Below are 27,980 nucleotides of genomic sequence, written 5' to 3'. Positions count from 1 at the left end.
ATAGATGCATGCGATACTATTTAGTACATGCCACTGTCTGATAATAAGCATCCAATGGGATACTGTATTTGACAACTGAGAGCATATCAGATAACATATTGAGTGCTGCCAAAATCAAAACAATGAAGAAAGACCAACATGCTTAAATGCACTGTATTTTGAATGCTCAGCTAACATTCTCCATTCAAACTTGTAACGTCAGTATGAAATTTTGCTGTCAAAATTGGAGTGCCTAAATTGAAAAATTGTAGAAGCTTCTGGAGATTTGAAAAAAATATTCATTTCAGCTCTTTGGGGAAGCGCAGTGATGTACTCTTGACAGGGACAACAAAAACAGATGATCAAAACCACTACTTGGCATGACTGAATTCCATCCCCCCTCCCCAGATCTGCTCTATTAGTCAAACATTTTGCACATATCCCTCCTAATCTCTTCTCCTAATTGTGGCAAATCCTTCTTATATTAGCTTCCTAATGCGTTAGACAATTCTGTGCCTGGTCTCCCTCATGGGATAATAGCGCTCCATCAGTGTTTAGAATTACTTATGAAATGACTCTGCTATTTAAGTGAGATTAAGGTGAAGCCTGACAGGGATCATGTACACGTTCATATTATAATGAATAGATCCCTTTCTGGAAATAACGTGAACTTTGCGGAAGAACGTTATGTCAATAACACTGGCAGGTTGCAGAGGGTATTTTCATCATTGCTCTGTTCAGCAAGGAAAAAGGGAAAAAAAAAGATGCTCAGCTTCAAGACTGTGTCTGTAGTTTAAGGACAGGATTATGTGTCCAGTAGTGCTCCCAAGCAATTAATGGAATTGCTCTCCAGGGAGGGCTCAGTGTGCTCTCCTAAATATGCTGGAAATTATCCACAATCCCTTATGGTTTCCACTGGCACAAGAGCCAGATTTAAATCCTGAACTTAATGTCATAATGCAGAATAAATCTTACAGCAGTCGACAGCAAGATCTCCCACCTTTTTGCCTTGTTAGCGTCCGTCCGGCTGCGTGTCTTCCTGTTCCTGCGTGACTTGCTAGAGCAGCAATTTGCAACCACTGTGCTGCGGCACATTGGTGTGCTGGGAATAGTCTGCATGTGTGCCATGGGAATTTGGTGGTGGGTTATTTATGAGTACGAAATTGGGGAATGTGAGCCCAGTCCCCCCCCCCCCCAGCAGCATGGCATGCCTTGTCAATTGTCAAAAAACTGACAAGGTGCCTTGACAATTTTAGCGCCTTGTCAGTGTGCCATTGGACGGAAAACGTTGAAAATCACTGTACTGGAGGATTAGAGATGGGACATTTGCAGCCCAATCCTATCCTTCCCCCTCTCTGCAGTTGCAACAAAAATGTGCAGGCTGTACTCAGCAGGAGTGGGGGAGGATTGGGAGGGGAAAGGAGATTTTAATCCCCATACACCTCCATAAGCCTCCTGCTCTGCAATGGGTCACTGGTCACACCGGGTCACACACAGGTCCACAGGTCACACTGGGACCTGTGTCAGCTCTTTAGCTGGTGCATGTCTGAAGAGAGAAAGGATCCTTAGATGTAACATGCATGTTGATAGCCCTAATAATAATAATAGTAATAATAATACTAATAATACACCTGCTAATTGGGTAAGAGGCACTTCTCAAGTGGGTGCTCCTCTTTTATTTAGCAGGGGGAGAGTAACTGGCCCTCCTCTCCCCAGCAGTGTCTTCTCTAGTGGCTGTCTGCTGGTGTTCTTTTGCATCTTTTAGATTGTGAGCCCTTTTGGGACAGGGAGTCATTCGTTGCTTGTTTCATTTTCTCTGTAAATCGCTTTGTGAACTTTTCATTGAAAAGTGGTATATAAATACTGTTTTTTAAATTATTATTGTTAGGCGGGGGAAAAGCAGGTGGGCAAAATAAGTCACCTTCTGTGCATGGACGACTTGAACTTGTACACCAGAAGCCCTGTTGAACTCGAGTTCTTGTTGAATAAGGTGCAAATCTTCAGCACAGACATACAAATGAATTTTGGACTGGATAAATGTGCAATATTGTCATTGCTGCGTGGAAAAGTATTCAACAGCTAGAAGGTATTGAACTTGCCAATGGTGACATAATAAAAGCGCTTGCACATGACAGCCAGTACAAATATCTTGGCATATTTGAATGCAACAATATACCACACCCAAGAGTAAAAAATGTGACCCAGAGAGAATACTTAAGAGTACAAAAAGTGCTTAAATCAAAATTGAATGCTGGGAACATCATGAAGGCAATAAATACGTGGGCCATTCCAGTGATTAGGTATCCAGCTGGCCTTGTTGAATGGACCCAAAATGAACTTGAGACTCTTGACCAAAACACCTGCAAACTGATGAACGTTCACCACTCACTGCATCCTAGAAGTGACGTTGACCAACTACCTAGTGAGGAAGATCGGAGACCAGAGTCTTTTGCAAGTACAACAAACAGTAGAAGAGGAAAAGTGAGGACTGAATGACTATATCATGAGAAGCTTGGAAAAGCTGATAAAAGCAGTTAAGTTGGAAAACTTGATGAAAGTTACAGAAAGCAAAGAGGAGTACAAAAAGCAAGAATATGAAAAACGGGGCAACAGCTGGAGAGAAAAGCCATCACAGAGACAATTCATTAAAGGTATAGAAGGCAAGAGCAAAAAGCTTGAGTTGGGCATGGTTAAGAACAGGCACCATCAAGAACGAGACTGAAGGACTGATTCTAGCAGCACAAGATCAGGCTCTGCAAACAAATGTAATGAAGACAAAAATACAAGGCACCAGCGATGATAGTAAATATTGTTTATGCAAAAAATGGGATGAAACAATTAATCATCTCATTTGCGGATGTCCCAAAATAGACAACACTGATTACAAAGAATGGCACAATAATGTGGCCAAATTAGTCCACTGTGCCTTATGTAAAAAGTACAACATATCCGTGTCAGAAAAAAAAAGCCATGTCTACACCAGGTGGAAAGAATAGTAGAGAATGAAGATGTCAAGATTCTGTGCACCTTTAGGACACAGACTGACAGATGTGTGGAGGCCAATACTCTGGATATTGCCATCATAGAAGACAGGCATGCGTTAATCATATATGTCACAATTCCCATTGACTTGCAAATTTTGGAGAAAGTACAGGAGAAAATATCCAAATACCACGACCTGTGCCTAGAATTGACACGAATCTGGATGAAGCGTGTAAAAGTGCTACTGATAGTAATCTGTGCATAACGAAAAGTATCAATGCAATTTAATGAGTACTTTGCACAACTGGATGTCCCAGCAATAACACTACCATAATTGGCATAGTGTCCACCCTTCATTGGTACCTCATCTACACCTAGACATCAGGCAGATGTCTGTGTGGATTTACCAGCTGATAAATGTTGGGGCTTTTGTGTGTACATATACGATCGTTATCAGCTGTGTTGTTATTTTGATGTAAATATAGTAATAACAAAACAAACCAGCCAAAATATCCAACTGTGCTAAAATCTAATGATGATGATGATGATGATGATGATGATGAATGGACAAATAAACAATCCTATCAATAGATCATTGTTCTCAATGCCGGAAGGGAAGCAAAGGTGGGAAATCAATATTTTATTTATTTATTTATTTACAAATTTATACCCCGCTTTATCTCCTGGATGGGCCTTCAAAGTAGCTTACAAAAATCATAAAAATACAAGCACCAGAAAAAATAAAATATTAAAAAACATTAACATCTCCTTAAAAAAGCAGGCAACCTAAAAATCTCATTAAAAGTCAAGAGCAAGAAAAAAAACCAAAAACCAGCTGCAAGCAAGAAAAAAAAAGCAGGCCCATAAAAGGAATCAGCACAAAAACCCCAAAGATTCATATTAAAAAGCCCAAAATTCATATCTTCCCCAAATGGCTGAACAAAAGGCCCAGTTGTCCCACAAGGCAGTGGTACACACTGAGTCCGCGATTATCTGATCTTCCAGATGACAAGAAATGAAGACCTTTCAGGAAGGTCGTCAAGGATCCAGCACGCTTGTTTTAAGAATAGCTACAACAAGCAATGCAGGCTCTTTGTATATTTATATGGCATTGCTGTCTATATTTTTCCCAATTCATTCAGCTTGGAGACAGATCCTGTTGGCTCCCCTTGTTCCTTTCGTCTTCTCAGACCCTGAAGACACTGGACAGGACAAATTAAGTGCCCTTCTTCTTGCAGCCTCCTTGCGAAAGACAGCTCTGCTATAAACTAGGGCAGAATTATCTTACACTATTTCAAACTGTGACCTTTAGAGAAGACAGGTTCCAAATGATTTTCAGTCGGTGCTCTCTGGACTTGATTTAGAAGTCCATTCCGAAGGTAAAAAGGCCAGCACGCTAGAGCTGGCTCATTATTGTGCGCTTCTACCCAAATTGGCCGGATAACAAATGCCAAAGTAGGTCGCTGGTGGTGTGAAGTAAAAGTTTGTTTGGAGGGACGCAGTCAGTGTTAACCTACAGAGAAGGGGAATAAATGGAGCAGAGGATGTGAGGAAAAAAATAATCAATCTAGCTGTGATTTGTGCAGGGCTTGTGCTTGGATGCGACATTTTGAGTGTATGCACCGACCTATTGCAATCCCCTGGGAGTACAGAATGTGATCTCAAGTACAGAATTCAGCTTCCTTAGAATTTCAGCTTCCATTTGAAAAAGAAAGCAAATTCCTAGTCCTTATAGTTTAGGGTGCTGCCTTGGGTGCCCTTTGGGGAGAAAGGCGGAGTACAAATCAAATAAAGAAATGGCTACAGAGGTATGTTTTGAAGGTGAGTGGGCAATGCCAGCTGGGATTTCTGAAGTGGCTAAATGAGATTTCCAGAGATTGGAAAGTACACCTTTAGTGCCTGTCCTGCATAGCTTCTTGTCTTCCTCCTGACACAATACATGCAATTCTATGCCCACGTACTTGAGAGTAAGCCTCAGTTGCACTCATGGGGCTTCCTTCTGATTTGTCATGCACAGGAGTGGGGCAGCACGTTATGCAAAATTGGAAAGAAATTTGCAGACTTATAGACGGAGCAGTTACGTATTTATTCAGAGGTAAACTCTGCCAGCTTCAATGGGGCTCTCTCTCAAGTATGTGCTCAAGGATTCCAAACAAAACCAGGCACTATCAGAAATGGTGCCTTCGCTCAATCTCCTTCACGAATACACTTACTGAATTCTGCTTTTCATAATGTAGAATCTGGATGGCTTGGGCACAGGGCTGTCAAAATCAATTGTTTGGAGCATTCACATTGAGGTTTAACTACCAGGCACCCTTAGTCCTAACTAAAGTCGCATTCAGTGATGCAGCAGGGCCTGAGCAGCCTCCACCACATTCATTGAGGGAATTGCGGCTGCTGGAGGTCTCCTCAGGGCTAAGAGGAGTGTCTACCTGTTCCGGCGGGTGCAGGCCTCTGACTGGCTGGGGCAGGCCAGTGCTGGCCTTACCCTTGGCGCAATGATACTTTGCACTACCACAATGTGCCTTGCAGCACATTTGCGACAGTGTGTGCGCCTGTCCTGCGGGTGGTAGCTGGCTTAGGATTGGGCCGTTAAGGAAGTCAGCAAAGAAAATAAGCAGGGATAAATCCAACCCCCTTAACAACTTCCTTAACACGTCTCATGTTCTGTTTAAAGCAGAATTCTGTGCTGTTTGTTTCTCCTCATGGACAGTGATGCTTTTGGAGGTCCACTGCTGGCCAGATTCAAAGACTGGAGGAGGTGCTGTTATTTCCACCCATCAATAGCACATAAGCTGCTGTGAAGGGACAGAGGAGTCATGTAGAGCTGCTGGCAGGAATACCTAGGGGAAGATGGTAGTTCTACTCTTGAAGAGTAATAAATGTGGCTACTTTCAGCAAACTCCTGCTAAGGATATTTGTCCCATCCAAAAAGTGTCCCATCTCCCAATACTCGCTTTTTTTTGGCTAATTAATCCCTTCTCTAAGAACAGCAGCTGCAGTGTGCAAAGGAAATGAACAGAACTCCTTATCAGTTTGAGCAGTTAACAAAATGTATTGCTACTACAAACACACTCCCTGCAATTCCTCTTGTCCAGAGGCTTTCCCCTCCCCAGAACTCCACTTAACTGAGTGGGAAAGAACTGAAGCCTCCAGTCCAAGTCCAGTCTTCCCAGTCCAATCCTCCCAGTAGCAGTCCACTGCAGCAGAGTCCCTCCTCTGGGTCTGAGTCCTCCAGCAGAGTGTCTCCTCCAGCAGGGTCCTGGCAGTCCTCTCCCCTGTCCTGTAGGATATGAGTCCATTCATGTCCTGTAGGTCTGGGTCCTGTAGGTTTGGTTGGGTCCCGTGTCCCATAGGTCTGGCCATCCCGTAGGTCTAGATGGTCCTTGCACCTTCTGAAGCTGCCTTTTATCCTTGTAGCCCCTTGTTAAGTCTAAGATGCAGCTCAGCTGTGAGCTACCTCCTTAGTCCATGTCCATTCAAAGTCCCATCAAAGTCAAATGAAGCTCAGGTGTCCATCAAAATCTCCATTGGCCTTGATTGATTACAGCTGTGGAGCCAGCCCTGCCCTTCCCAGAGCTGTCAAACAGCTGTCAACACCACATCATCCATCTGATGATCTTCTGATCTTCCATTACAATATTTTGGAAGACTGATGATGGCCTAAGATGAAGAAGAGAGCTAAGAAAACCTGCCCTGTGAGTGTTACATTGTAGAATTTTTTTTTAAAAAAATTGTGTTTATGTATGCTCTGGGTCAAACACTCTCAAATTTTTTTGGTTAGGGCTCCTCAGGTGCTCTTCTGAGGTTCCAGCCCTCTGCCCCCCTCCAGTCAAACAAAGATATAACATGGATAAATTTTAAAATCTCATAGTTTTAAGACTTTGGCCCCCTTCAAATGTGCCAGGGCTCCTATGGCTCCCATTGAGAATGGCTGCTCTAGGCTGTTTTTGTCCAGAAGTATATTGGAGGTACAGAGACACACCTATCTTCAACCTGCTATAATTTTCAATATGGTAGCACCATACCTGCATTGATTCTCAGCTGTTTATGGCACAAAACATCAACACATGCCCCTCAAATTGACATGGACTTCTGTTTCTAACCCTAGTGCCACCAAGTCCTCCCTTCACTAATCACAATCTTCTCTCACTCTTTTGGCCTAACAAACATTTGTGCCATGGTACAGAGCTCAAAACCATCAGACTTCTCCTAGGCAGGCCGTCCGTTGTCTACTGCTCACCCAAATGGCTTCCTTGTTACATCCAGAGCAGGACAAGAGTTTTCTTTCACTGGCTGTACTTGAAATCCATTTGAAATTGAACCAGTAAAGGAACAGTGCAAGCAAGGAACAAACTTGTAGTAATAAATGCACAATGCATTTATTTGGTCTCACAGTTAGATCAAGATTAGCAGTTTAGAAAGTACCATTATGTACAGAGGTAGGGTTGATGCCTTAGTGTCTGATAAATCACCATGAACTCAGGTGTTCATCTGCAGAAGTGTCTATTGCTCCTGGTTTTTTCCCCCTCTTTCCCTCATCTCCTCCTTTGCCTTCCTTATAGGAACTTTGCCTTCCTGATATGGATTGTCATGTCTCCTTGTTCTGCTGGCACTACTGTGAGAGTGATTTTGATGGAGATCTCTGAGGTTTAGTATTGTTTTAGAAGGAGGGTTCTGCCCAAGGAGTTCCTCTGGTTAGCCTGACCTCCTTGGGCTGATGGCTGCAGATTCAAACAAACAAGGCTTTTCCCTGGTAAGCTGCATGTCCAACCAAGGGGAAGTTTGGGGAACAGGAAGGAAGTGAGCACTAAGCACTAGACACCACTGCTCTAGATCAGCATGCAGCCCCTTTTGGGACCCTGACACATATTCATGGCACTTCTGGTCAACTCACTCTCATGCATCCTTGTCAGGGTCTGGGGAGGGACCCTGCTGCCACCAGCCCAAGAGCCAGGATCACTAGAGGAATTCCCTGAGCTGAATTCCCCTTCCTTATAACATAACTCTTTAGTTCCTCTCTCTTACTCTCTAGAGTAGCCATTTTCAACTGGTGTGCCACAAATGGTCCCCAGGTGTGCCACGAGAATTTGGGAGAGGGTCATTTATTAGTAGGGCCAAAGGGGGATGTGAGCCCCCATTGACAGCATGGTGTGCCTTGTCAGTTGTTAAAAAACTGATGGTGTGCCTTGACCATTTTAGCGTCTTGTCAGTGTGCTGTGAGATGAAAAAGGTTGAAAATCACTGCTCTAGGAAAGGAGTAATGGTCCCAGGTCTCTCAATAAGGCCCAAACAAAAGGGAATAAGGAACACAGAATTTATTAAGATCCATTAACAAATAAAAGGCTTTAATATAAACCCAAATATGTAGTTGGCTAAAGCACTGCAATAAGAGGAGGCTCCCAAACCTGCAGGACCCCCCCCCCCCAAAAACCCTTTTATGAACTTGCTAAAGAAAGCAACTACAAAGAAAAGATAAAAACCCTAACCCAATCTAACCTTTTTTCTGACTAACCAGAACTGGTTTAGTTTCTCTCACTCACAATACCAAAACAAAGTTAACTCTTCTTAAAATCTCATCCACCAAGGAGACAGACAAGTGCCCTTCTCCAATGGGTTTGATCTTCTTTACTAATAAACTCAACCCTTCTCACCTGGATCTTTTACACCTGAGGAGTCCCAACTACTCTAATACCAATGGAAGAACCAAAGACCTACATGAAAAAAGTTTCATCACAATCCTAAACCCTCAGCTAGCTTTACAGTCTAGGCAACCTAGTTCTGTTAACCACATTTTTTTTTTTTTGCCTTTTTTCTTCCCTACCTCTGTTTTTTCATATTCTTAACTGTATAGGAGCTGGGTCCAGGGACTGTAGCACTCAGAGCAGCAATGTTGTGATGTCATGTGATGTCACACAATGTCATGATGTGAAAGATTCTTACAGTTGCTTCCTTGTGAAGTGATTGGAGCCTGTGGGCACTCATAGCAGCAGCTGGGTCAAAAATTGTCCCAGGCGCTGCTGTAAGTGCACTGTCAGCAGTGGCTGGGGTCTTTCTTCAAGTGACACCCAGGGCATGTGCCCTGGTTTGTCATACCCTAGATACACCATTGGCGGGGTCTGATGACTGGTACCCCGCAAGTATTGCCTCTACCAACTGCTGCCCCAGACAACACCTATCATTGCTCTATGGCAAGACCCGTCTTGTATCATGATAGGATCTTCTCTTTTCCATGGAGCTTTGGAGGACACCACTTCTGGGAAGAATCCAAAACAAACTTAACACTTGCTGCAATATCAATTAGAAAACTCCTAACTAACAACCATGCAAGAGGTTGAAAACACCCACGGGATCTATAGTGTTACCTGTCTTCCTGAGGCTGGTTTCTGAAGCATTCAAGTGACAGGCAGTCTTGATTTCAAAAACGAGTTTGTCATGTAGAATATTCCTCAGGACAGCTCATTAAGAATTCTGTGTGGAGAGACCAATACTAGCCAATCTGTTCCCAACTGTTTGCTTGTTTCCGTGGAGAATAGCGGTTGAGGGAAATCACGGCTTATTTGTATGTAACAGCAGTTCTGCCAAAAATAAAAATAAAAGGAGGCCATGTTTGATTATCTGGAATTCCTGCAGGGAAGGTCTCTCCTACCCGAGAACATCTCGTATAAAATCAGATGCCAGTCAAAGTGCTGCTTGTGTCTCAATGGGCCTGTTTGAAGTGATGGGTAGATATTTAAACAGCATTAGAGCGAGAGCTTGGCAAGACCGTGGCACATTTGCTGGGAGCATCTTCATTAAGTCGAACCATATTTTTCATCACTGCTCCAAACATTGCTTGTGTGTGATGCCACCTAATGGTAACAAAACAAAGGCCAGCTTTGCATGTCGTGGAATGGATCAAGGGCGCATCAGAAAGTAACTTTGACTTATACGAGCCAGAATGGAAAGCAATGGAGGAAAGATCAGTCACTGAGGAGACAATCTGAGCCTGTACTTTTGCTACCACAGTTTTCTTGGTCTCCAGGCAATTTTCTAAGCAGATGTTTTTTAGTAGAGACTGGGACTGAGCCAAAAACACTCACTGCTTCTTGGGAACATTGTCAACAGTGTCAAAAAATGCCTCCTCCTTCCATCAGTTTTTCAATACTCCTTTGTGTACTCTAATACACAATGCTCTGACACACAATACTAAATTGCGAAAATGTTCATGCATTCCTTTGCTATCCCTCTCCATTGTCCTCAGTGACATCATCACCTAACCAAATCTGGGTCTCTGATCATTTACCGATGTCTGATGCTATTGTGTCGGGTGCAGACTTGTGAGATAATTTGACTCTCTGATTGGGTCAAATTGTCCATGTGAGCAATTTGGGGAAAGAAGGAAACCACTGTTAAGAAAAATGACACAGAAGAAGTAGTACCCAACAGTAAAAAATGGCATGGGACAGGAGCAATCAGGGAAAAATTCCTGCACTGTCAACTGGTTCAACCTGAAAATCAAAACTGGCAAATATTCAGTGCAGCTCCAGCTAAAACATAGGCGTTATGGAACATTTTCTTTCCTTGTTGATCAACAGACAGAAGACAGAGTAATCCTTCTTGGGCAAATGCAGGAGAATTAACAGCCCAATCCTAAACTTCCCAGCACCTACTGGAGTAGCGGCACCAAAACGGCACCAGGAAACCACCAGGAGTCTGCTTGAGGGAAAGGGACTTTCATCCCCTTCTCCAGGAGAAAGCACCAAGCCCCACTATTTTGCCTGCACCGACTTGAGAGATTCTGTGTCAGGCCTTTGAACCTGACACAGAGTTCAAGATCTTATCCTCCTTCTGCCCCAGTTCGTTCCCCTTCCCTACCCTCCGCCCACCCTCGTTCTGCCATCCCTCATGGCCCTCAGAGGTCTCACTTACCCCTGGCGGTGGTGCATCCTCCTCTTGTCAGTGCTGCCTGGCTCCTGACTGGCACAGGTTCCGCACCAGGGCCCCCTACTCACTGGGTGCCGTAAACGTGCTTCATGGAACATTTATGGCACCTAGTACTGGCACAAGGGCTCAGTGCTGGCTCAGGGTAAGTTTAGGATTGGGCCCTAAGAGAGCATTACAGTGGAGACATCTTGTAGTCTTTGCTATGCGGTGTTTTTCTAGTTTTTTGTCTTTTGTAAACAAGTCTGATGTCACAGGAGGATGGAGGTGTAGAGGTGCCTAACATGCTCTAACATAAAAGAGGGCTCTGATGTAAAAGAGGGCTCTTGAATCAAAGAGGTAAATAGTAAGCAGGAATTGATAACTTTGGAACTAGAATTTTAAGATCAACAAGGAGCCATAGTTAAATTAAGGGCTCGGTCCTAACCAACTTTGCAGTGCAGATGCAGTCATGCCAATGGGGCATGCACTGCATCCTGTGGCGATAGGGACAGTCTTGGAGGCCTCCTCAAGATAAGGGAACATGGGTTTTCATATGACATCTTGTTGGTACAGATCTGATAGATAGTTTCAGAGTCCTTTGGTGGATGCAAGTAGGCAAGACTTGTTCCTCACATTATGTGATTATGGAGCAGTGTTACTCTAATTGTGGGGTGTTTAACTTGACCTGAATATAACTGGAATCCCATTTCTACCCTCCATGTTTCCTTAAGATATTACACTTTGTATCGTTATATGCATGCAGTGTTTATAAGGGTACAAGGCAGTTGAACTAGGGCATTGAAAGCAACTATAAGCAGCAAATTATAGAGTTGGGGTTAGATCATATGAATTGCTTATATGGAGTCAGATCTTTGACTCACCTACATCTGTACTGTCTGCCTGTGGCATTTGGTCTCAAGCATAGGCATTTCCAAGCTCTTCTAAGTAGAGATGTCAGAGATTGATCCTAGATCCTTCTACATGCAATGTATGTGTTCCAGGCCAGAACTAAGAAGGAGAGGAACGGGAAGACCCTCTTGGAAAAGCTTGGTGGGTTAGGCATGGCCTATGTACCACAGCTTAAAGGCTAGAGAGACAGGCACTCAGCGTAGCGATAATATAGAAGTGGCATCAGATGTTGGCCAGTTGAACCACTAATGGAGGACTCAGGCCCACCAGAGGGGCCCACCAGGGTGAACTGACCACTGACCAATGCCAGTGACGCTCGAGGCCTAGGAGAGGGGTATAAAGGCAGTAATTTGTACCCAGGTCTAGGGTCAAAAGGGGGGCCCAGGAGCCAAAGCAGGGGCCCAGAAATTTCCTGAGATCTTACGTTTTTCTATCTACTCAGACTTGTTGTCTGCACGGGATGCTGGGGACACTACTGATGCCACATGGGTTAGTAGACCTGGGCTCCAAAGACTTTTGCAGCTTTCTCTACCCTTCCCGCACCCTGTTTCACCCCTCGCTGCCCCTATTCTGTCCCTACCCATCACCACCTTCCCCCGCTGTGTTTCACCCTTCCCCCTTTGCAAAGGGGTCCAAAAGAAACTTGGTACCCCTAGATAAAATTCCTCTCAGAAGCCTGGTGACGCTGGTAGCACTTGATGTGCCATCAGAGGGTGGGAGGGTGGCATGGTGGACCCAGTGCAGGGCTTTGCCCCGGGGGCCTCAGCAACTGTGATAATGCATGAGCTCCAGTGATAAGAGGATCTTGCTGATCTCAGTCACCATCTTTACAGACCTCTGTAAATGTCTGTTTTCAGTGGTAGGTTATTTTACTTGAAGTAAACTAAGCTGCACTAGGAAAAGTACAACTCTGCAGGCTATTGGAACGGGAAATAGGCTACTTTATATTTTACCTGTTTCATTTTCTGTAAATGAATTGGCCAATGATGTATTATTGCCTTTGATTAGAGTGGCACTAAACCATGTGAGAAATGCCCTGGTGTATTATGAAAAAAGAATGAAAGAACAGGTGAAAAAAGGCACTTAAAGTCTGCAGATAGTACAGTAAAGCTCATAAAGGGGCTATTACAGCTATGTAAGGAGGCTGAGAAAACTGGGTTTATAGTCATTAGGGAAATGATAATGCAAAACAGAACTTAATTACTTAATATGTAGTGCAAGCTTTTGAGTACTGGGACGCAGCCAGATTTATATGATCCGATTTACGGCTTTTTGATTTATGCCTGATTATAGCCCTCTCCATCAAGAATATTTACACAGGATGCACTCTTAACAAATGAAGAAAAAAATCATGCTCCTATCCCTTGTAGTTGCAAACACATGCAGCTTTTCAACACCAACCCCTCGAAAGGGGGTTGAGGTAGCTGAATTGTTCAGCCGATTTCAAACCAGACAGCCTTTGAGATGGACTTTGCAATTCAAGCCCAAGGGTTCACCAGCTTGCATCCCCAAGTAAGACAGCCTCTTGAGATTGGTTCATATCCGCTTCCCGTGCTGGGACAAAAACCATTAGAAAAGAGCCACACCCATAGGCCGTGGGAGCTGTCTGTCTGAAACAGATGGCCCTCCCCTCCCCTGTTCCACCCACCCACCCAGTTCAACCCCTAACCTGCCTCCCTCCAACCCCACATATGGGCTTACCAGCTCTGGTAGGTCTCTGTGGGTCTGCTGGCACATGGGAAGCCATTCCGACCTCCCTGCCAGTGGCCTGCAGCATGCATTGGCAGAGACTACTTTGCAACTTCCATGAAGCAGTGTCTGCCAGCGTAACGCTAGGGGTATAGGATTGGGCTGAAACAGGTTTATTGTGGCAGATGCTTTTGTGGACTAGAGCCCACTTCACTAATTTGTGTCAAGTTCATGGAAGTAGGCTGTGGTTTTTCTGAAGCTTATGGAATAATATATCTGTTAGTCTTTAAGATGCTGCAATAGCCTTATAGGGCTGTTCCTCTGGAAGTTAAAAAAAATATCTTACAACCCTTGCACTATATTTCCAAGGAAAACTGCAGGACAAAGAGAATAAGAAGGAACACAGCAACTGTGGCACTAGCTGAAGTTAAATAATCAATTGCAAAGATTTTTCTATGAACCCATGAAAAATAAATCAGGAAGTAAGGTTGGCTGCTGAAGAAAAAACTTATTACCTTTGGCTTTGAAGTGTTCTTCCAGTGATCTATCCCCCCTGCATTAGGTAAAATATGTCACCTGCTGTATTGTGCATTCACTGGTCCCTATCAGCTTGAGAAGATATTACATATTGATTGACAAGGGGGCAGTAATCACAGATAAAGGATAAGGATATTACTTAAAGATATTGCTTCAGAGAAGCCCTGATTCAGCAAAGCCTTGATCTTTAAGTATTATCCTTCCTTGGATTTCATTGACCCAGACTAATTCTGTGTCTAGAGCTCAACATGTATGTCTTTTCCTGCAGGCAAATTCTCATCCTACAGTCACTTTGCTGTACTACTATAGCCAGGAATATGTACCTGTCTCTCTTCCTTGGTATATAACACCAGTGCCTACATCTCTCCTATAAATATTGTTTAAGTAAATTCTCCTCACCAATCCCAACAGCAAACAACCACTTAACCAAGTAGCAACTTGTATGCCATTTGAAGGTTACCATGGTGGTCAGTCACTCTTGTTTTGACATGTCTTTGGCTGAACCATGGACTGTCTTTGGCTGAACCTTTGGCTGTCAGTACCATGGACAGCGGTTCATGTTGGCTTCCTGTTCTTTCAAGGATGTGAACAGCTGCATGCCCAGGTAAAGATTCCTGTTCCAAGGGCATTTTCACAAGTTATTCTAAAGTTTGTACAGTATTTGAATTTCCCACTTTTGAATTTTGAATATGGATTAAATTAAAGGACTGCACTATGATTAATGTTTATATGAACAACATTCGAGAGTGATGCATTTTAAACTAAAATCCATTCATGGCTGAATGGGATCTGGTGCAGAGCATTAGCTGAACATCTAAACATGCTCTATGTGCATTTGTGTGTGTTCATAGTATCCTAGAGGAGCAAAGTATAAAATCCCAACTGAGCAGGAGTTACATATTGTCTGTTTTATTTTTCTTTCAGTGACTTCTGATGCAGATTCCAGAGTCCCGTGTCACTGTTCCCACTAGCAGATGCCCCATATTCCAAAAACTGGCAGGGTTGGCAACTCTTTGCCATTTGCAAATTTAATTACAGCATCAAATGCAATAATGGAGCAAGCTTCCCAAGCTATAATTGGATCTTCCTTTGGCACAGGCATCTTTCCTTGCTGTGCCATATGGGGAACTGCTGAGCGAGGTGCGGTATATGTTCCTGCTCAATTATACTGGGTCATATCAGGGTCAAATTAAAAAAATAAATTCATATCGTATCAGAATGAGGCAGAGTCAGTGTAAAATTAAATTGTGGAGCTATTCCTCAGCAGCTGGTCGTCTCCTGCAAACTCCCAGTCATGCTCCACTGGAAATCCAAATGGAACACTTAAAAATGTTGTTTTAATTAGAGGAAGGAAGGCCCATAGCCAGGGAGACAGACCAGGGACAGACTGCACTTGCTCCTGGTGTGGAAGGGATTGTCACTCCCGGATTGGCCTTTTCAGCCACACTAGACGCTGTGCCAGAACCACCTTTCAGAGCGCGATACCATAGTCTTTCGAGACTGAAGGTTGCCAATATATATATATATATATAAATTAGAGGAAGATAATCCCCCATGTATCAGAAATAACAGAATGTTCTGGGCAAAAATTCAGGAGAGGTAGCAACCAAGTTGGAATTTGCCCCACTGAGTAAAGGCCCAGTCCAGGGAAAGATGATGGGAAGGGAAGTCAAGGAAGGGGGAACATAAGGAATTAATAATTTGCATTCAGCTTTCATGATGAGCAGATCCTCCATTCTGTGGCTAATGTTCAATCACACAAACAAACAATGAGGGGATCTTTAAGCTTTTGTTATGCTGCTGGAGATGTGCTTGGCTACTGTAAGGTGCTTACAAAGGAATGTGAATGGAAAAATATAGATTGCTTTTTGTTACTCTGAATAAAGAAAATGTGTTATAGGGTAAGGGAAGCTAAATTCAATTCAAGAAAAGAAGCTTGCTGGCACAGCTTGAGAGCAATTATTGCAACAACAAAGTAGTAATTGCAGCATCCTTTGTTTTTCTACAGAATGCAACATTCAAGAAGGCATGAGGAGCCACACTGACTAGCTCAGTCCAGATTTGTGACAATCATATATGCAATGGATTGTTCAGAGCCTGCTGAATGCCTTGTTTATATTATTCTGTTCCAGGGATAGGCAACTATGAATCATTGTCTTTGCCATGGTACTGTATTATACAGACCACATTATTTCACATCTGCTCTACCTGCTTTGTGTTATGTGATGACACCTGTTGCTGGAATCCCTAACTGGGTGCATGAATGTGACCAAACATGGCACCAAAAGCACAGACGAGCTTCAACGACAGGATACATGGCTTATAATGCAATTGACCTTTGAAGGACTGTGCAAAAGGGCTCTAAGGTCCTTATAGAGACCATATGAAAGCAATTTGCTTCCGCTTTATATTAGATAAATAGCCAGGTTTTTATTCTGCTTTATATTAATAGCCAGGACGGTGTGCTGTTGTTTGGAAGTTAGACCTGGAAGATCCAGGTATTTAGATCCCGCTCAGCCATGAAGCTTCCTGGCTGACCTTGGACTAGTCACTCTCAGCCTCACCTACCTCACAGGGTTGCTGTCAGGACAAAAAGGAAGGAAGAGCTATGTACACCACCCTGAGCTCCTTGGAGGAAGGGTAGTATAAAAATGTGAAAAATAATAAAAAATAATAATATCTATGGGCCAGTCTTGTTAGGATCAATGGGAGAAGGTGGATGTAAACAACGGCTCTTACAGGAAGCAAATGGGGACTCTGGTCTGCAGCCCCATGCCCCTCAGCCAGGGTTCAGTGAATCTACTGGACTGAAGAAGCCTTACTGGTTCTCTTCTTTGCTATACCTTTGCTTGAATTCTGCCCTTTTCTGTTGGTGGATTGAATATTGGGGGGGGGGGTGGGATGAGAGAAATGGCAATAATCAACATTCTACGCCAATCCACAGGCCAATGCTTCCCCAAGGTCAATGTCTCCTTGATCTTGCTCCAGTGCAACTCCTTAGCTAAGTGTCCCTTTCTACCACGTTTGAGTCATGCGGAAGTGAAGGCTAGGTCAGGAAGGACTGGCAGGGTTGCTGATGCCATCCTCACACAGCACACAGCAGTTGGACCAGCTCAGAGCAGTCAGCAGAGGATTTTGTAGTGTGCGTGATTGGTCTGCTGTTTCCTGGGCCCTTTCAGAGCACACAGGACAGTTGCCTCTTTCTCCAAAGTAGTCAGATGGGAGGGAGACTTTGAACTGCAAGTGGGCACTGTGCTGCTCAGATCTGAGCTTCAGCACAAATCCATGATTGCTACTACTCATGAGGTTCCAGGGGTGATGAAGGAAGGTCCAGAGCTGGGATGGTCCCAACAAGGGACATTTGATTTCCCGAAATTGGAGCCCCCTTGGGTGGGGCATCATCTGGGGGAGCAGGCTCTGCCTAACTCCCAATGGCAATTGTCCCCCAAACCTCCACCTGTACAGGATCCTGCCACCAGAGTCTGCTTCTCCTCCTCTTCAGAGGAGACTTCTGTAGGTCTGAGATGTGAGCACTATGGAACTTCAGTTTTATGTCATGGAATGTCAGTTTTAACTCAAGGTTCATTGACAAACACATCTTAAGACCCAGTTAGGAAGATTATATTGACTAGCTTGCTTGCAATCTTGTAGCTGGTGCTAACCAAATTTAGAGGTATCCAAAGGATCCAAACTTTAAAGGTATCCAAACTTTAAAGGTAACCAAAGGATCAGGCTACAAATACCCCAAAGGATCAGGCTTAAAACAAGAGAGAAACTACATGTGGGACTTCGGTATTCATTGATTTGGTACCCACTGATTTGACTCACCACTGATATTGAGGTCCACTTTTAAATGCCTTGTAACAAGGAAAAAAGCACCAAAATCCAATTTCCCACCTTTGCGCAGTTAAATAATTATAATTTCATTCCATTAGATTCCATTATTCACTCCATCTAGTGGCTGAATGTGGTATAGCGTCTAGAACAATGCATTCTAGGGCAACCACAGAGGAGCAAGAAACCTGGAAATGGGTCTTTAAAGCTATTTTTCCTACTGATTTGGTATCCACTGATTTTTTTTTAAATCCACTATGGGTTCTGGAACTGAACTCTAGTGGATAATGGGGCACAACCATGACTTTCATAGAAGGGCTACTCAGAATTGAGATGGGGTGATGGTGGGTCAGAGCTTTCCCCCTCACACCATCCCAAAATAAAGTGTCACCAGATTCCACTTTCATAGCCATCACTTTCTCCATGCAAAAATTCTGTACTTCACAATCGGCAGCTGTGAGTTGAGCTGGTGATATAAGTGGGTTGGATTTTATGGAGAGGGGGGAGGGGAATTCAGCTGCTGATTTCTACAATAAGCCATGGTAAGTCTTTTTAAAGAACTGAATGTCTGACATTTCAAAATAGCTTTTAATATGAAAATAACTAGAAGCAGCAGATGCATCTTTTTATAGCAGAAGGGCTTTTTGTTTGTTTTTATTAAGCTTCTCTCCCCAGAGTCTTCAAGGAAATAAGAAATGTGGGTACAAATATTCCATGATTCATATCAGGAAAATTAAATAATGTGTTCAATGGTTTTTCTTCTCTTCCCCCCCCCCCCCCACAGAAATCTGTTTTAACCTAAAACCATGCATTTCTGAAAGCCCTTGGAAATGTATCTGTGGGGAAATAAACATCACTGCAACGATATTCTTGAAGTGGCATGTACGGAATACATAACATTCAGCCTCAGGTCATTTTCTGCTAAATAAATTAACAGGACCAGGAGGGGGACTACTTGCTAAGTATTCACACAAACGGTGCAATAGCATCCCTCCTTTTCATGCCCAGCTGATGCTGGACATCTCTCCCAAGCAGAGCTGGCTACTGATGCTGCCATATGAAAGTTTGCTTTCATGTGGGTCCAGAAATGGAGTGCCTACAAATAAGCTCCTGTATCAGTGCTGTCACCTGATGAGATAGATAGATAGATAGATCCGCATAAAACCAACGCAACCTCTCATAAACACACATAATGCTTCAAAGCATTGGCTGCTGTTCCCCCCCCCCACCTGCACTGCCATGGTTGCTGCACCAATTCTGAAGGAGTGCATCCAGAACTTGCTGGGTGACCACCCTCATGCCCAAAGATATCTCCTGACCAAAACTGGTACAAGACCAAACTGGTCCATAACTGGTAATGGGCAATGACTGCCTGCTCCTTAGCCATATTCAGGGCCTCCAAGCAGGCTAGCAAAGACCTCCGCAGATGCTGAGGGTTGGGGAGAGACCATTTGGGAGAAGCCTTGGGCACCTTCCTGTCCATCTTCTGGTCCTGCCAAGCCCAATAGTCCACCTGATGCCCGCCAAGCTCAATAGGCTCATTAACAAAGCGGGGTGGGTAATAGGTGCAACCTGCCTTATACATGGATACTTAAACATGGACCTTCTGGCATTCCTAGAGGAGGGAGAAAATGCTAAGGAGACTGGCTGTGGGTGTAAAGTGGACCCTTCCCCTTGCCTTCAGAGCCAGTCATGGCTGTACCCCTTCAGAGCCTTTTGCTTGCTTTTTTGCAAAGGCAAAGAGAAGAGGCCACTTTACACCCACAGCCAGGTGCCTGAAACTTAGCATTTTGTCCCCCTCCAAGAATGTCAATGGAACCCTGCTTAATCACACAGGCCAACACACATTTTGCTTCCTTAAACATTACACCAATTCCTGGGTATATTTGGGTGCCGATTCCAAAAATGGCATCCGTTTTGCCCTATCACATCTAGTTTTGGAGACACAGCATAGCCTCTTTAGTGAATGGTTCAAGCAGCTGCCTCAAGAGGAAGCCTACTCCATGGCTATACTATATCTCCAAATCTAGATGAGATAGGGCAAAACGGATGCCATTTTTGGAATCGGCACCCCAAATTCATATCAAACCACCATAAAGTTTGGGAAAAACTTTTCTGACCTTCCATTTTGTAGGCCTGTGCTATTGGTTCAGCATATGATGAAATCACTTACAGTGGACTCTCTCCATATTAAAATAAACGTCACCATGCGTGCGTTCTGCCAGTTCTGGGTGGTGAAAAGCAGCTATAAAATGCTGACTGGAAGGTTGGAGCCGGGCCGCCCACCAGAGGAGGTAAGCCAGTGGGGAAAGTGGGAGAGGTGGGGGAGGGCAGAATAGGGTGAGAAGGGGTGAAACCGAGCAGGGAGGGGGAGGATTTGGGGCTGGGGAGACTGCAGCAGGAGTGGATTCTGCAGCGGTGGCACACATCAGATAATATCCCCTCTGGCAGCTGTCCCTCTACCCCACTTCTCTTCTCGAACTTGAAATCACTGGGGCAGGTCTGAGGAGACCTACAGCAAAGCAAAAGGCTGACAGAGGGTAAGGGTATTTAAACCCCCTTCCAAAGCCTCCCTATCCACCTCCTGGATGGATACAGTGCACACCTTTTCAGCAAAGCTGCACCAGTGTTGGAGGGGAGAGAAAGGACAGAATTGGGTTGTATGACACTATTTCCCTGCCCCCAACTCTGTCTTACTGGCTGCTGTGGGTGAGGAAAGGAAAAAATGGTGCTGCTCCAAAAGTCATGGGAGTGTAATCCCTTTTCTTTTTATCTGAAACACTGTTGTGACAAGACCCCTGTTGTCCTGCTTGATCTGGGGGAGCTCACCTGGACAAAACTTGAGACTCTCTCTGTTCCACAGTCAAACTTGTAAAGGTCAACACAGGACAACTTAAAGATCATTAGTTCTCTTCATGTGTGTAATTGTAGGCTGGTTTGAGGGCTCTGCATGTCAACAGGAATAATATATCTTCTGGTGTGTGCGAGTTCCTTTGATCAAATGTGCTTTGCCCCCAAGCTATTACTGAGCCAAGGTTGCTATAGTAAGTACTTCATGCTCATTTAAATAGAATAATAGTCCTATAAAGCTCTCATGGGCATGGGAATTCCCCTGTCAGACTGTCTCCTGGGGCAGCTGTACGCGTTTGCATTTTTTAAAGTAGATTCTCAAGCTAAAGGAATATTAATGCAAGAGGCCTCCATTTCTGCTGATATCAGCTCCTTGAAACTTCACATCCCACCATGTTCGGAGAGATTGTAACACTCATTCATGAAATAGGAAATTCACTTGTCTGGCCCTTCCCTGCTACGAAATTTAGACAGAGTTGCAAAAACAGCGAGATAAGTAATCATTCAGCATCATCTATACTCTGCACATACAGAGATTTCTCAATATTCCCATCCTGAGCTGGTGCAAGTTCATTGCTCTTTTCATAGCGAACCAAGTGATCTAAGTGTTTGCCAAATGACTGGCAAGGCCCCATGTCTGAAAAGAATCACCCCTTCCAAATCGTCCTCTGCAAATGCTGATGATAGTCACTACATATCTTCTGAAAAGTTGGATATTTGCCAAATATTCACAAAATATTTGATATCTGTACTTGGCATTCACTTCCTCCCTGGAATTTTTATGATGGGGCTATCATAATCTGAAAACAAGTTAATCACTGAAACCTTGAAACGGCCCTGTTTGTATTCATTACGTGACTGTTTGATTTGGCAATATGTTTTTGAGTTTCCACAGAAAAATAAAGAAAAGTTTCCACAGAAAAGTTTCCACAGAAAAATAAAACTGAACTATTTTTTTCCCCCACATACATGTTCCATCACTATCCATGCCTACCCTTACAGCCACTTTCTGCCCCAGCTGCAGTTTCCTGATGTTCTTCAAAGGCAGCCCTACATAAAGCCCTTGGCAGTAATCTAGATGCTATTGAGAACAGACATTATTGTAGCTGATTCCCAAAGTCTACAAGAACTTCTGTAATTCTTGTTCAGCCTCTGACTTTGGTCACTCACAAACTGAGGGCACAATCCTAACCAGGTCTACTCAGAAGTAAGTCCTATTGTGCTGAATGGGACTTACTCCCAGGAAAGTGAGGTTAGGATTGCAGCCTGAATCAGTCTATCAACATTTTCTCAGAATCCCCCACTGGGGGACTGCACTGCCAGAACTAGTGTTCTGGTAGCATAAGGCCATTTATGGTGGTGTGAAGGCTGGACCCCCATAGCACATGCCTGGGCTGCTGCAGCATACATGCAGTAGCTGGGTGCATGCAGCAAGGACTCCTGGACTCTGCCAATGCTGGTAGGTTGGTAGTGGAAGCATGTTGTGGATGGGGAGGGGAAGGCCAGGAGAAGTTTGGGGACAGGGGATGGAGAGGGTGGGGATGGATTTCAGCATGCACCAGATCCTATCCCCTCTTTCCCAGGGTGCCCTGCCCCTTTTCTCTCTTCATATGCTGCCAAAATGGCTGGCATGGGACCAAGGAGACCCATCTGTGATCAAGCAAGCCTGCTGGACGAGAAGTAAAAAAAATATTTTTACTTAACTCCTGTTGGTTGTCTGATCACCCCCCCCCCCCGCCCATTGGATGCAGTGTGTGCTCTGTCAGTGCAATGGCACCAGCGCCAATAGTGGAGGATAGGATAGGGCAGCAAGTCAGTGGATTTAACAAGTGAGGAAAGCCATATGCAAGAACAGTACCTAGCTGACATTGGGCGCAATCCTAAGCCCTTATGTCAGTGCTTTCCAGCACTGTCATAAGGGCAATGCAGCTCCGAGGGAAGGGAACAAACATTCCCTTACTTTGAGGAGGCCTCCATGAGTGACACCCAACTGCAGGATGTGGCACTCGTCCCGTTGGCACCGCTATGCCAGTGCTGGAAAGCACTGACATAAGGGCTTAGGGTTGCGCCCTTAGTTTAAAAGAGCCCAACAGCAAAACTTTCTTGTACAACACTGAGAAAAGCATCACACATCTGAACAATCATCAGTACAGAGCTGGATGAGAAACAGAATGCTGGATTGCCAGACACATTTGTTTGTCTTTTAAGAATTCCGGTGGCACGTGAAGTAGTGTGCCGCCGGCATTTGCCCTGCCCCCACACGAGGCACAGGAAAGGCCAGACTCGCAGACGATTGGCTGGAGGCTAATTGGTTTGGGGCCACGTGCAGGCTGCTTGGAGAAGCCCGCGCAGTCGGGACCAGGCAGCGGTCACCCAGCCGCCCACCCTTTGGCAGTCCGAGACTAGCTGGTCGCCATCTGGGGCCAGGTAGGAATTTTTGCCATCAGCCTAATTGGCACATCGGTTGGTGGTTTTTTGCCTACCCTGGATTGTGGAGTTAGGGGCGGAATGGGGGTTTTCCATAGGTCTTCTTGGTCACTTTAGGCAGGTGTCGTGTGGGTTTTGGGTAGGTAAGGTCATATCGGTGTACACCGCAGGGTGGCAAGGGCCGGGTGGACTCCACGCTTGGTCATGCTGGCATTCCCGGCTGGGTGAGGCAGGCTGGATGAACCTCGGCCTGGTGGTAAAGGCGCACCGCGGGTTCGCTCGGGTGGCCTGAGCTAGCCTGCCACCCTGCCCCTTCGGGGTGACAATGAAGGGGGCGGCAGGCTTGTAAAGACGCTGCCCAGAGTCTGGTGTGGTCGCCCAAATCACTATAGGGGGAAGTAGACGGGCAGCTCCGTTTCCCCCATGTAGAACCCGCATGACTTATTTGTTAGGCCCTGTTGCAATCTGAAGTATATTTAAATAGTTAATAAAGTGGCCCTTTGTACCATATGCCCTTGCCTGTGTCTTTATTGGGGGGTGCTGGGTAAAACTTTTTTCCCCAGTCTTGAATCCAGTCAAAGCTTGTATGCAAATCTGAATGCAGCACCTTCTCTGGTAGGTTTATTTATCTTGCCACAATACATGCCATGTTGGCCCAATTAGTTTTTATATTGGGCTGACGTGTCTGGAATATAAAAAACTCCATTCCCATTGCAGACCCATACTAACAAGGAGGGAGGGGACTCATGTGCAGTTCAGGAATTGAAAAGGCAGTGTTGGGTGAGACAAATACATGGATTTGTTCTTATTATATGAAGTATACTTAAAGAGCCCAATAAAGGGAGCTTATGATCCCCAAATCTCTAACCAAAATAGACTGTTCTTGATGAATTATTAAAGGAGTCTCCAGTTCATAAACTGCTGTGATGATTGGAAAAAGGCCCTGTGAGTTGTAAACATGTATCTGCAGAATAGGCAATAACTATTTTAGGATATGGATATAGATGGAAAAGATTAACTTATCATCTTCTTTAGTATCATAAATGACTTCTGCTCCTCCTCCCACAGTCCCTTATCAGCACATGCATCTGGTTGCACTCGCATGTTGGAGAGAAGGTCCAACTCAAAGTGCATCGACTGGCCAAATGTTGGCTGCAATATTTTCCCTGATGTGCTAGCTTTCCATATGCAGGGGTATCTTTTTTTTTTTTTTTTAAAGCAGGGGAGGACCTTTCATATATATGATTTCCCAGCTGTGATAGAATCCCAAGAGGGCTCCCCCACATTCAAATTTTGACTGGAAGCTTCTGCTTCCAGCGTGTCCATTTTCTTAGGGTATCAACCCTTTCGTGTTTGGTGATTCTGCCCTAATAGTCAGTCAAGGACTGTTAGCTCATTCCTTGCTGTAACCCTGTAACGCTTTCCCAATCCCAGGAGTAAGCCCCACTGAACACAATGGGTCTTACTTCTGAGTAGACATGCATTGATAGTGCTGTCAGGTAACTTTACCAACTCCCCAAACATGCTTTCTATTCACTTGGCTAGAAATTTCAGTTTGTACTGGAGTTGGACTGAACAGTTTTTCTCCAATCAGTTCCCCCCCCCCCACAAAATGGGAGCTCCAAAGAGGGGGAGAAGATTTTATGCAACTGTCCCCCACCCCCACTCACCTTTTTTGTGGTTCCTGCTGTCCTTGCACTGTGGACCTGTTATCAAACATGACTTACGTTTCTGGCTGCTGGGGAATGGAGGCATTTTTTTACCCATAGAACTCCAGAGTGATCTCTAAGAAGCATGGCCTTCCCTCTGGTTCCCTCATGATGCTGCCACCTGATGGCACGGGGGTCATTTTAATATGACTCACATGTCAGTGGATTTTCCTTTCCTAAAGATTGCACAAGGATGATGGAAAGCCCATTAGGCATCACTGTCTTCTGAAGTAGCCAGACTAGTGTTGCCCATGTTAAAACCATTGCTGGAGACGTCAGAGTTTGGTGTTTGAGGCCCAAATCCTAACCCACTTTCCAGCACTGGCATAGCTGTGCCAATGGGACATGTAGTGCATCCTACAGTTGGGTGTCACTCACAGAGGCCTCCTCAAAGTAAGGGAATGTTTGTTCCTTTACATCGGAGCTGCATTGCCCTTACGACAGTTGGACTGTTTGCTTACTGTGAGTGTATGACAAATGACAATCTGAAATCTGCTTCACTGTTCCAATGCCCAAGGGTGACTTGCCAGACGGTTTATTTGCCATATGTTTGGAAAATTGTTTTGCAAACACATTATGGATTTTATCTGTGTGTGAAATTGTATTAGTTTGATATCATTGTTTGGTTTTAATGAATTTATGTGCGTTTGAGGGATACTAAAATGGTTGCCACATTTTTCACCCAGCTGCCTTTTTGATACATGACATCATGAAGCAAATGGCATAAGATGAATGCTTCTTCCCCTCCCTCTGGATTCTTCTGTGGTGTCCAGGAGCATGTCACTTGTGCCCCACACTTTGCTTATTTGTATGCCCCATCTCCAAATTGCTGAAATGCCCCACTCCCCACCCACAACTCCACAGCCTCTGATAGAGTGGCAAAGCTGGGTTGTACGTGCCTTGTCTCAGGACTACTCTGTGCGCTAGATTGAATGAGCATTTAGGAACTGCATGAATTTCTCCATACTCAACTCATATAACCAACAAACAATCCAAGTACTGTAATGAACTTCTCTAATTTGTTCTTTTGGCATTTGTAGCTGCCCTAATTACCCCAAATTCCTTGAAATTGAGTTATGCAAGTGTGATGTTGCAAAGCTACTTGGGACATGTAGTATGGAAGCGGATAGAAAAAAAAAAACACGTAATGCTACCATATGCCATTTGTCATGGACTTAATAGAGAATGCCTCTATTGCTGCTCATTTTATATCTTCTCAGTGTTCTTCTCAGACATGCCTAGTTGGAGGACTAGAGGCAAGTGGATTTTTAGTGTATAGGGAGGAGTAGCTTACTGGTTCAGAAAAAGCAACTTTTTCTCCCTTTGGTAGACAAAAAGATGCAAATGATAGAAAAGGGAGATATGGTGTTTGCAGCAACTGGTGGTTCTCAATTGGCACTGTGGCACTGTGAATGCCACAATGAGTTCCCATTGATTTTTGCAATTCGTAAGAAAGCAGAAGGTACATCCTGCCTCATTTCTCTTCCCCATCACCACCTAAAAAAATGTCCATCACTATGAGGAGGGGGGAAAAATATGGAATGTGGGGTTTCTCCACATGGCTGGTTACCTGCTGCTCCTATCAGTCCTCCCCACAACATACACACATGCTTGGCCCCGAGACTGCAAGGTTCACTTACTACTTGTTTGCAATATCAAAAACCTGGAGGGAACTCAAGTCTCAGTTTGCAAATTTAAGATAAAGGTGTACCTTGCAGCCTCTGTGGCATGTGTGTGTGTTGGTGAGGAGGAGAATTGATAGTGGCAGGCAACAAGTCACGTAGAGGGCAGTTGTTTGCAAACACATACAGCTGCCTGTCAGTGAATCACCAACCCTGAGCTGCCAAACAGTAGTAGCTTCACCTGTGGACACCTGTGGACAGACAACCAGGAAACCAGCCTTCTTTCCACTAAGGACAGAGCATGTGCAAAGGGGTAGACAATAAACTGTTCTGCATATGCTCCAAACACAAGCCATGAGTTTTCGCTTCAGTTTCTGAACCGCATTCGAGTATGAGAGGGCCAATCTCATTCAGATCACATTAAAGGAAGATATGTGATTGAGCGAAATTTGACAACTCAATTTTGCGATCCTCAAAACTCCTCTTTTGGACTGTAATGCAACAGTCTGGGTCCCGTTCAATACTTGGCTCATTCAAACTGGGTGAATCTCTAGTTCTGGAAATGTTCGTAAGGCATGCTGCTAGTGCAGTGTTTCTCAAACTGTGGGTCAGGACCCACTAGGTGGGTCGCAAGCCAATTTCAAGTGGGTCCCCATTCATTTCAATATTTTATTTTTAATATATTAGATTTGATGCTCCCATGGTATGTGACTGCATTTGGGGAAACGTTACAGATCTGTTCTTTTAATAGGCTATTGTGTATATGATTGAAAATGGGGCTTACTCCTGGGTAAGTGTGGGTAGGATTGCAGCCTAGGATTGTTAAAACTATTCCTGCTTGATGATGTCACTTTCAGTCATGACATCATTTCTGGTGGGTCCCGACAAATTCTCATTCTAAAAAGTGGGTTCCAGTGCTAAAAGGGTGAGAACCACTGAGCAAGTGGATTGTGTTCCTATGAATTGTTCTCAATAAAACAGAAGTTGGTTATAAGTCTAGCTGCCTCCACTGAGAAAGAGTCTGCATGAAAACCCCTCTTCTGGAACCTAAAGGCAAGAGAAAACATAATACTATGAACACCTCTCTCTGTGTTGCTTTCTTCTTGCTTTACCTAATACTCCAGATTGGTATTCATAATCTTATGTGCTCTCTCCAGAGGCAATCTCCAACAGGAAAAACTCCTTAACCTCCCGTTCCCCTTTCCCAATTATCTTAGTATTACACGTGGAACAAATGTTCAGGGTGGATATCTCGAGAAGGTATTTAATTTCACACTTAATTTTGGCTTGAGATCCGGTATGGTATCCTTCTGTGTGACCTTAACGGTACTGAAAGGAGAAAATTTACTGGACAGATCTGAGAAATTTGCCAACAGTTTTATTGCTCCGCATCAAGGGTGTAAATCTGCTTCAAAATCAAATCCATCCACACCTTTAAGGAGGTACTAAATGGATGCAGTCAGCCTTGACAAATTAGTCTATCTGAAGCAGTACAAATCACATAATTCAGCATTAGCACATTTTACTGGAAACGGCA

General features: G+C 44.3%; 1 protein-coding gene across 1 annotated transcript in view; it reads right to left on the bottom strand.

Moving 5' to 3' along the window:
* The window catches only part of TOM1L1 (target of myb1 like 1 membrane trafficking protein), a 132,082-nt gene that overhangs the window by 94,574 nt on the left and 9,528 nt on the right, over nucleotides 1-27,980 (bottom strand). The window contains exon 2 of the mRNA XM_066618267.1: nucleotides 9,327-9,539. The gene's annotated coding sequence lies outside the window, so the exon portion shown is untranslated. The remainder of the gene's footprint in view (nucleotides 1-9,326; nucleotides 9,540-27,980) is intronic.

The sequence above is a fragment of the Tiliqua scincoides genome, chromosome 2 (genome assembly GCF_035046505.1).
Source record: "Tiliqua scincoides isolate rTilSci1 chromosome 2, rTilSci1.hap2, whole genome shotgun sequence".
Lineage (NCBI taxonomy): Eukaryota > Metazoa > Chordata > Lepidosauria > Squamata > Scincidae > Tiliqua > Tiliqua scincoides.
This window is presented reverse-complemented; position numbering and strand designations above follow the sequence as displayed.